The sequence below is a fragment of the Rutidosis leptorrhynchoides genome, chromosome 9, assembly GCF_046630445.1.
Source record: "Rutidosis leptorrhynchoides isolate AG116_Rl617_1_P2 chromosome 9, CSIRO_AGI_Rlap_v1, whole genome shotgun sequence".
NCBI lineage: Eukaryota > Viridiplantae > Streptophyta > Magnoliopsida > Asterales > Asteraceae > Rutidosis > Rutidosis leptorrhynchoides.
Window position 1 is genome coordinate 175,191,642 of NC_092341.1, and position 10,718 is coordinate 175,202,359.

Below are 10,718 nucleotides of genomic sequence, written 5' to 3' on the forward strand. Positions count from 1 at the left end.
TCCTAGGATTCAATACTTTGAGGTGCACGAAATTATTTTTGGAGATTCATCCCACCTGGAGTCGGCCATTCTTTATAACCCATGATTCGCGTTCTTTTCATCCGCACATAAATTTAAGAATATGGATGAATCCTAGATTTCCTCGCTCATTGAGCAAGGGAGTTCACTCTCGTTGAAATATCACACCTTTCGTACGTCTTCCTTTCGAAAATGTAATGAAAATTTACTTTGAAGTCCATGATCCTCGTTATCTCCTTTGAGAGAATTGCCTTAAGTATCTATGCCACCGATGTGACTACTCCATATATTTCTTCCTTCATTGTTGCAACTATATTTCATTCGTCCCAGTTCGTCCCCTTGGGGAGCTCCTGTTTTGTTTGTTAAAAAGAAAGGTGGTTCGTTCCGATGGTGTATTGATTATCGCGAGTTGAACAAGCTTACAGTTAACAACCGTTACCCTCTTCCGAGAATTGATGATCTGTTCGATCAACTTCAAGGTTCGTTCGTTTATTCTAAGATTGATCTTCGTTCTGGTTATCACCAATTGCGCGTTAAAGAATCTGATGTTCCGAAAACTGCTTTTCGCACCCGTTATGGTCACTTTGAATTCCTTGTTATGCCGTTCAGATTGACAAATGCACCCGCTGTGTTAATGGACCTCATGAACCGTGTTTGTAGCCCATATCTGGATAAATTCGGTAACGTTTTCATCGATGATATCCTTATTTATTCCAAGAGTGATGAAGAGCACGAAGAACATTTGAAGTTGGTGCTTGATTTATTGAGGAAAGAAGAGTTGTACGCTAAGTTCTCTAAGTGTGCTTTCTGATTAAGAGAAGTTCAATTCCTTGGACATGTTGTTAGTAAACAAGGAATACAAGTTGATCCTGCCAAGATTGAGGCAATTGAGAAGTTGGAAATTCCGAAAACTCCTACTCAGATTCGTCAGTTCCTAGGTTTGGCAGGCTATTATAGAAGGTTCATTCAAGATTTCTCTCGTATAGCGAAACCCCTGACTGCTTTAACGCACAAGGGGAAGAAGTATGAGTGGAAAGATGAACAAGAGACTGCTTTTCAAACTTTGAAGAAGATGATGACTACCGCTCCGATATTGTCACTACCTGAGGGTAATGATGATTTTGGTGTTTATTGTGATGCTTCTCGTTAGGGCTTTGGTTGTGCTTTGATGCAACGAAAGAAAGTTATTGCATACGCGTCACTTCAGTTAAAGATTCACGAATAGAATTATACAACCCATGATTTAGAATTGGGAGCTGTTGTGTTTGCGCTCAAGATTTGGAGACATTATCTTTATTGGGTCAAAAGTACAGTGTACACTGATCACAAAAGTCTTCAACATATCCTTGACCAAAAACAGTTGAAGATGAGGCAACGAAGATAGGTTAAGACGTTGCATGATTATGATTACGAACTTCTGTATCATCCGGGGAGGCCAATGTTATGGCCGATACGTTAAGTCATAAAGAGAGGACTGAACCTCGTATGTTTAGGGCCTTGAATATGAACATTTGAACAAACCTCGCATGGCAGATTCTTGCAGCTCAACAAGAAGCCTTGAAGGAGGAGAATTTTGTAACGGGAAGGTCCGAGGCTTGAGTAAATAGTTAGATGTACGAACCGATGGTACTCGGTAATTTGCGGGACATCTTTGGGTTCCGGAGTTTGGTGATCTACGACAACTTGTTTTAGATGAGGCTTATAAATCTAGGTACTCTATTCATCCTGGTTCAGGAAAGATGTATCATGAACTTAAGGAGCTGTATTAGTGGCCCAATTTGAAAGCTGATGTGGCTACGTATGTGGCTAAGTGTTTGACCAGTGCTAAGGTTATAGCTGAACATCAGAAACCGTCTGCACTTTTGGTGCAACCTGAGATTCCCGAGTGGAAGTGGGAAGGTATTACAACGGATTTTATTACGAAGTTACTGAGAGTTGTGGGTGGTTATGATACCATTTGGGTAATTGTTGACCGACTCACAAAATCAGCTCATTTCTTACTGATTAAGGAAACAGATTCGAAGGAGAAGCTTACTTGTTTGTATTTGAAGTAGATTGTTTCTAGACATGGTGTTCCCGTGTTATTTTGGACCGAGATAGTCGATTTACATCGAGGTTTTGGCAGTCCTTACAGGATGCTTGGGGAACTAAATTGGATATGAACACTGATTATCATCCACAGTCAGATGGTCAGAGTGAAAGGACCATTCAAATATTGGAAGACATGTTACGAGAAAGCATCTTTGATTTTGTGCAGGTCTCCTGTCTGCTGGAATGAGGTTGGGGATGCTCAACTCACAGATCCAGTAACTTTTCATGAAACTACCGAGAAGATCGTACGGACTAAGGAAAGTTTGAGAACTGCCAGAAGTCGGCAAAAGAGCTATGCCAATAAGAGAAGGAACGATATTGAATTTCAGGTCGGTGATCATGTTATGTTGAAGGTACCACCTTGGAAGAGCGTGAGACGTTTTGGTAAAAGGGGAAAGTTGAATCCTCGTTTTGTTGGACCGTTTGAGATTATTGAGAGAGTTGGACCCGTGGCTTATCGTTTGAAATTGTCACAAGAACTCAGTGATGTTCACGACGTTTTTCACGTGTTGAATTTAAAGAAGTGTTTGGCCGAGGCCGATAAGACAATTCCTCTGGAGGAACTTCATGTTGATAAGCAACTTCATTTTATTGAGGAACCTGTTGGAATTATGGATCGAGAAGTTAAGACTCTAAAGCAGAGTAGAATTCCTATTGTTCGAGTTAGATGGAATGCCGGACGCGGTCCCGAGTTCACTTGGGAGCGTGAAGGTCAGATGAAGCAGAAGTACCCACATTTGTTCCCAGATGCTGAGTCAACCCCTGCACCTACTTAAATTTCGGGACAAAATTTCCGTAACGGGAAGGTACTGTCACGACCCTACTTTTTCCGTTATCTTTTGCCGTTAATTATTTAACGACCGTTAACTGATATTCGTGCCACGTCATTTTTATGAACTATATTATTTTTATAATAATATATTAATTATTATGTGTTATATGAATATTTGTATTCACATTTTAAGTTATACGTTTCTACGTGTCGCGGATTTCTATCCGGCGAATCTTTTCGGTTTTCAAACCAACGGTCGAGCTTTCTGGATTTTTAAATCCTAATTATTTTAAATATGATATTTTAAGATCATATAATTATATATAGTATTTATATTTATTTTTCGTCGCGTAGTTATTATCTTTCCGGATTTTTAATCGCGTAAGCGTGTTTTCGCGCTTCGGGCTTCGATCGGGCGTTCGGGCCACTAGTATTTAACCATTTATCAAATTGGGCCATTAAGGGGGCCCACCCCTTGGATTTTCGGCCGAACACTCCCAAGGGGAGGGAGTGTTGGCTCCTTTTGCTCTCATTTTGTAAATTTCATGTTTCATTTTCATTTAACCTAGTATTCCTTTTGCTCTCATGTTTCTCTCTTTCTCCCTTTGTGAGCCGTCGCCTATACCACCACCATCATCATCATTTTCCAACAAAAACTTGCTTGGATCAATCAATCATTAGCATAATCGGATTCTACGCGATCTTCTGTACACGATTCTATCAATTGATTATTGATTAGGGTATAAACCCTAACCCTAGAACTTTTGATTTTTCATTATATTTCTGTTTTTGATGTCTATATTAATAGTATGATGATTATTGATTGTTGTAATGATGTTTGTATGCATAGAATTACTCAAAAACACTTGATTTCGGTTTGATTTGATTGGGACCGCAGCTATCACGTTCATTTCTGATATTGTGACTGTAATAAAAGTTAAAATAAAGTAGTTAGATGAGTTCTTCTCATCAAGACATTAATTTTAGACTCCGGATTCATGTCGTTTCGATTCCCGGAGCCCTAGATATGATCAAATTAGTATTTTGTTGAGATTGAAATATGGAATTGGTATGAACCAGGTTTGGTCCGACTTTGTGACCATCTTTGGTGTCTTTAGGGTGTGTTAGTGTGTTAGGACTGAGGGTGGGATGAACTTTCATGTTCGGGTCACCTAAATCCGAGCCATGGATCACCCGTTGCGTCTAAAACACGATTTTGGTTGAATTGAAGTTCCAACTAGTGAATTGGCTGTACATCACGACTTGTGAGTTGTTCATGGTGTGTTCTTACCAAAGTGTCGGGTGGTTTGCTTAGGCGGAGATATATGTAAGGCTCACCGAAAACCGACACCCGGGGCTCAGGATACGACCCGATGAACTTTTGATTTAAAACTTGTGATTAATTATTAAACTTATGATATAAATAATGGATTTCATTAACATTTAATTACTTATGATAAAAAAAAAGTAATTATTATTATTTACAACTTATGATATATATTTATTAAATCATTTAATTAATACTTATGATTTAATTAACATTTTAATTAAACATATGATTAATGATACTTCAATATTAATGGAAAATACTTATGATAAGTATTATACTTATATTATGAGATTACTATTATAAGACTTATAATAAGGATTAAATAAATATTTAATTATTATAAGGCTTAGTTATTATTTAATTATAATTTAATTATTAAATACTTATGATTTAATAATTATAATTAGAAACTTATGATATGATTAATAATTCATTATTAATTAATAATACTTATGATATGATTTAAAATTTATTATTAATTAATAATACTTACATTATGACTAATATTTAATTAATTAACTAAATACTTATGTTATATTAATTATATCATTTAAACTTATATTAACTTTAATAATTTATTTAAATTTAATTAAACTTATGTTATGACATAATTAGACATATCTAACTTTAATAAACGTTATAACTTATATTATTATTATAACTTACACTTTTAAAATTAACGTTGACTATGTTTGTCCAAGGTTGACTTTTGAGTTGACTTTCGGTTGACTTTGACTTTCAGTCGACTTTTGTTGACTTTCTAAATAAGGAAACTTTCCTAACTTAAAACTTTCTAAAAATAGAAACTTTCCAAAAATAGAAACTTTCTAAAAATAGAAACTTTTTAAAAATAGAAACTTTCCAAAAATGGAAACCTGCTAAAAATAGAAAGTGTGTGTCCGTAAGCTATTTCGATCAAACCGATGCATGTTGAGTGCTGTTCTATGTCTACTTGCAACATGTACAATAGCTATCATACTAAGACTTGACCTAAGTTAGTTATTTATATCGACCAGCTTTATTTATAGGTAGGCGTTGTGATCATTCCTGATCACTTTACTTCATTTGATGTTCGCATATTTGTGCGGTTACTTCGTTGCTATTAAGGTGAGTTATATTCCCATTTTTCTATTTTTAATCTTTTGGGATGAGAATACATGCAATTTATTTTATATTTGGGACAAGTGGAAGTTGGTTTAAATTATTCATTGTGAGTTGAACAAAAATATTCCATAGTCTGGTAACTGTAATCACTGGTTTCTCCTGGTGAACGCGAATCCTACGGATAGATCTATCGGGTTTGACAACCCCATTTCGAGCTAGTCGCGCTAGCAATTTATAATCGAAATGTTTAGTACTTCGTATTTTGTTGTAGATACACTTGTTCGGTGTATATTATTTATTGTGTTTGGCAAGGGTAAATAAATGATTAAGTGGTTACCAGGTGGCTCACGGAAAATGAAATAATGTTTTATTATATGTTTTCTAGCATATAATTTTGTGGTCCAAAAAGGAGTTTTTATGTTTTCAAACATCAATTTTTATTGTTTAAATTAAATATTGTTTGCAATATTAAACCTATAATTCACTCAACATTTTTGTTGACAGTTACTCGCATGTTTTATTCTCAGGTTCATGATTGATTGCTTCCGCTGTGCTTAGAGAGTCTGTATATTTATGATGGCAGCTTTTGTTAAACATTAACTTGCATTCTATTTTGTTACATTAAATAGTGGGTGTTTGTTGACTTTGTTTTGGTCAACTTTTGGCTAAAGTATTTATGCATAGTTTTTCTAAACTTATAAATTTTAGTAGATTTCCTTTATAGGAAATCATTTTTAAATAAAGAATGCAAGGTTGTTTTATTAAATTCATATAGAGTTTCGATCAAGCTGTGGGACCAAGGTAACGATAGTCGTCAAGTGTACTATGACGGGTCGTTAAAGGGTGTCTGTTCCCTAATTCTTAGATTACCAGACTTAATAAAAAGGGGCATATTCGATTTCGATAATTCAACCATAGAATTTAGTTTCACGTACTTGTGTCTATTTTGTAAATCATTTATAAAACCTGCATGTATTCTCATCCCAAAAATATTAGATTTTAAAAGTGGGACTATAACTCACTTTCACGGATTTTTACTTCGTTCGAAAGTAAGTCTTGGCCACTGGTTGATTCACGAACCTATAACAATATATACATATATATCAAAGTATGTTCAGAATATATTTACAACACTTTTAATACATTTTGATGTTTTAAGTTTATTAAGTCAGCTGTCCTCGTTAGTAACCTACAACTAGTTGTCCACAGTTAGATGTACAGAAATAAATCGATAAATATTATCTTGAATCAATCCACGACCCGGTGTATACGTATCTCAGTATTGATCACAACTCAAACTATATATATATATTTTGGAATCAACCTCAACCCTGTATAGCTAACTCCAACATTCACATATAGAGTGTCTATGGTTGTTCCGCAATATATATATAGATGGGTCTACATGATAGGTCAAAACATTGTATACGTGTCTATGGTATCTCAAGATTACATAATATACAATATAAGTTGATTAGGTTATGGTTGAAATAGATTTATTACTAACTTTCACGTAGGTAAAATGAGTAGTTTTTATCAATCTTGTTTTACTCGCCATTTCTTCGTTTCTAATCCGTTTTGAGTGATTCCAGTGGCCACGGTTTCGTATTGAACTTAAATTTATGAATCTAAACAGAAAATATCGTTGAAAATACAAGTTACAAGTCGTTTTTGAAAGAGGTAGTCATTTCCGTCGAAAGAACGACATCTTGATGACCATTTTGAAAAACATACTTTCACTTTGAGTTTAACCATGATTTTTGGATATAGTTTCATGTTCATAAGAAAAATCATTTTTCCAGAAGTATAGCTTTTAAATCAAAGTTCTTCTTAGCTTTTAATTATCCCAACCAAAACAGCCCCCGGTTTTAATACGACGGCGTATATCCAGTTTTATGGTGTTTATCGTGTTTTCGGGTTTTAAATCATTAAGTTAGCATATCATATAGATATAGAACATGTGTTTAGTTGATTTTAAAAGTCTAGTTATAAGGATTAACTTTATTTGTGAACAAGTTTAGAATTAACTAAACTATGTTCTAGTGATTACAAGTTTATAACGTTGAATAAGACAACTTTTTATGTATGAATCGAATGATGTTATGAAAATCATTACTACCTAAAGTTCCTTGGATAAACCTACTATAAATGAGAAAAATGGATCTAGCTTCAAAGGATCCTTGGATGGCTTGAAAGTTCTTGAAGCAGAATCATGACACGAAAACAATTTCAAGTAAGATTTCCACTCGAAATAAAATTGTTATAGTTATAGAAATTGAATTAAAGTTTGAATATGATTATTACCTTGTATTAGATAGATAACCTACTGTAAGTAACAAAGGTTTCTTGATCTTGGATGATTACTTGGAATGGATTTAGAAAACTTGGAAGTAAACTTGCAATCTTGGAAGTATTCTTGATTTTATGAAACTAGAACTTTTGGAATTTATGAAGAACACTTAGAACTTGAAGATAGAACTTGAGAGAGATCAATTAGATGAAGATAATTGAAGAATGAAATTGTTTGTAGGTGTTTTTGGTCGTTGGTGTATGGATTAGATATAAAGGATATGTAATTTTATTTTCATGTAAATAAGTCATGAATGATTACTCATATTTTTGTAATTTTATGAGATATTTCATGCTAGTTGTCAAATGATGGTTCCCAAATGTGTTAGGTGACTCACATGGGCTGCTAAGAGCTGATCATTGTAGTGTATATAACAATAGTACATACATCTAAAAGCTGTGTATTGTACGAGTACAAATACTGGTGCATACGAGTAGAATTGTTGATGAAACTGAATGAGGATGTAATTGTAAGTATTTTTGTTAAGTAGAAGTATTTTGATAAGTGTCTTGAAGTCTTTCAAAAGAGTATGAATAAATATTAAAAAAATACATGTATATATATTTTAACTGAGTCGTTAAGTCATCATTAGTCGTTACATGTAAGTGTTGTTTTGAAACCTTTAGGTTAACGATCTTGTTAAATGTTGTTAACCCAATGTTTATAATATCAAAAGAGATTTTTAATTATTATATTATCATGATATTATGATGTACGAATATCTCTTAATATGATATATATACATTAAATGTCGTTACAACGATAATCATTACATATATGTCTCGTTTCAAAATCATTAAGTTAGTAGTCTTGTTTTTACATATGTAGTTCATTGTTAATATACTTAATGATATGTTTACTTATCATAATATCATGTTAACTATATATATAACCATATATATGTCATCATATAGTTTTTACAAGTTTTAACGTTCGTGAATCACCGGTCAAATTGGGTGGTCAATTGTCTATTTGAAACCTATTTCAATTAATCAAGTCTTAACAAGTTTGATTGCTTAACATGTTGGAAACACTTAATAATGTAAAATAACAATTTCATTTAATATATATATATAAACATGGAAAAGTTCGGGTCACTACACACAACACCTCAGGTCACGTCAGATGAATATAAGACTCAGCAAAATCTGTTGATGTCTTTGATCACGAAAATAACCAATCTTGAGAACCAAGCCATTGAGGAGAAGAAGATCAGTAATGCTAAGATTGAGTCGTTGGTGGAAGAGAATAAGAGGTTATCTGATCGGTTGGACTGACAGAAGAGTAGGACAGATAAGTTGAGAAAGAAAGTTTTGGCGATTAAGAGTGAGAATAAGGAGAAGTTGAAATTGATGAGCGATAAGATCGAACAGCTTACCTCAGGTAAAGTCAAGTTGATTAAGGAGAGTGGAGACGAGTATTCTTCTGATTTGGGAGGAGGTGATGAAAAGGATGAAGAAGAAGATGCTGGAACTGGAGGACCCTCTTTTGAGATACCGTTAGTGATACCTATTCGAAGTTTTAATGAATATGGTGAGGTCTTTACTGCTGAATGTTATATGAATTATTCAAATGTTTTTAATGATGCAGAAAAGGGGGACGTTCCACCAAGTGAATTTTCTTTGGAACAGCTTGCTGCTCTGGCATATGACAGCGAAAACGATACGGAGAATACAGAGTCAGTTAAAGCTGAAGACAAGGCTCCACAAGAAGAGCCAGCTGATGAAATCCCTCCCAAATCAATCCAAAATATCAACTTAAGTGATTTTGATCTGTTCAAAGACGAGAAGAGTGAAAGTTCTATTAGTAAAGAAAGCATGAAAGAGAATGTGATTGTCGAATCGGAAGACGAATTTGTGACAGAATCTGATGATGAAGAAGAAGAAGAAGAAGTTAAGATTGTTATGCCTTCGCTTGAGCCATACTCGCATCCGTCACTCAACACCTAAAGTGACTTCTTCAATCTGAGTTGTGAGGAGAAAAGAAAGAACTTAATTGAGTTAGAAAAGGCGAGGAAGGTATACATAGAACAAGTGAAAGAAGTGGATGTTATGATAGAAAGGAACAAGAAGATCCGACATGAGAAACTGATCATTGAGAAAGAAAGAAAAGAAACTGAATTGAAAGATAAGAAACTCTGAGCCGAACAAGCAAAGGCCGAGGGATGGAATGAGATTAAGAATTGGTTTGTACGTGATAGGGTTAAAGTGAATAAAAACGTTAAGGAAGACGAAGATCATCAAAGTTGGTGGAGACAGAACGTTGTTAACCCTGATCAAGTAGATAAGCCAGAACTCGAGCCGAAGTTTGTCAGTTTCTATGAGAAAGGTAAAACAACCCAGAAGTACTCCAAGGGTAAAATTTTGAGTTGGGGCTATTTCAAGGAGATCAATTGTTTTACGATCAAGAGGGAAGGCGGAGTAGATTATATGGCACGTCCAAGTCACTTCAAAACTCTACCATACTTCGAAATCATGCAACTTGCGAAGCTGAAGATATTGAACGCTGAAGTTAGTGACCTTTCCCAATAGTTTCAGAGAAAGTTAAGAACTGAGTATAGAACAGGAAAGTGTGATATCTTCAAGTCAACGGCCGCTAGGTTTTCCATACACCCGACAAAGAAAAATTCTAAGGGAGGACCTATCCGTGTTGTTAAGTTCCGTCCAGCTAAGTATATGAAACAATGTCCCTTGATGCCATTACAAAAGGATATCTGTAAGAACTTCAGATTGTGGTTCTATGATGTAACAATCCGACATCGTTTTACCAAAAATACGCATTAAAAAAAATTTGTAGTACAGTGCATCTGGACGGCGTCCCACGTATTTGGACGGCGTCCAGTATCGAAGACCAGGACGGCGTCCCAGTCATTTGGACGGCGTCCAAATGAACTAAAGTGGACTGATCAGTATTTCAATTTCACGCAAGCGGAAAACCCGCTTCCCGACACTTTTAAAACGAAACGACTTACACAACACATCATATTAAGTAAAACTAAGAGATTTCCACAATAAAAATAAGTTTTACAACACCGGGCCCACAATGACCCGTTT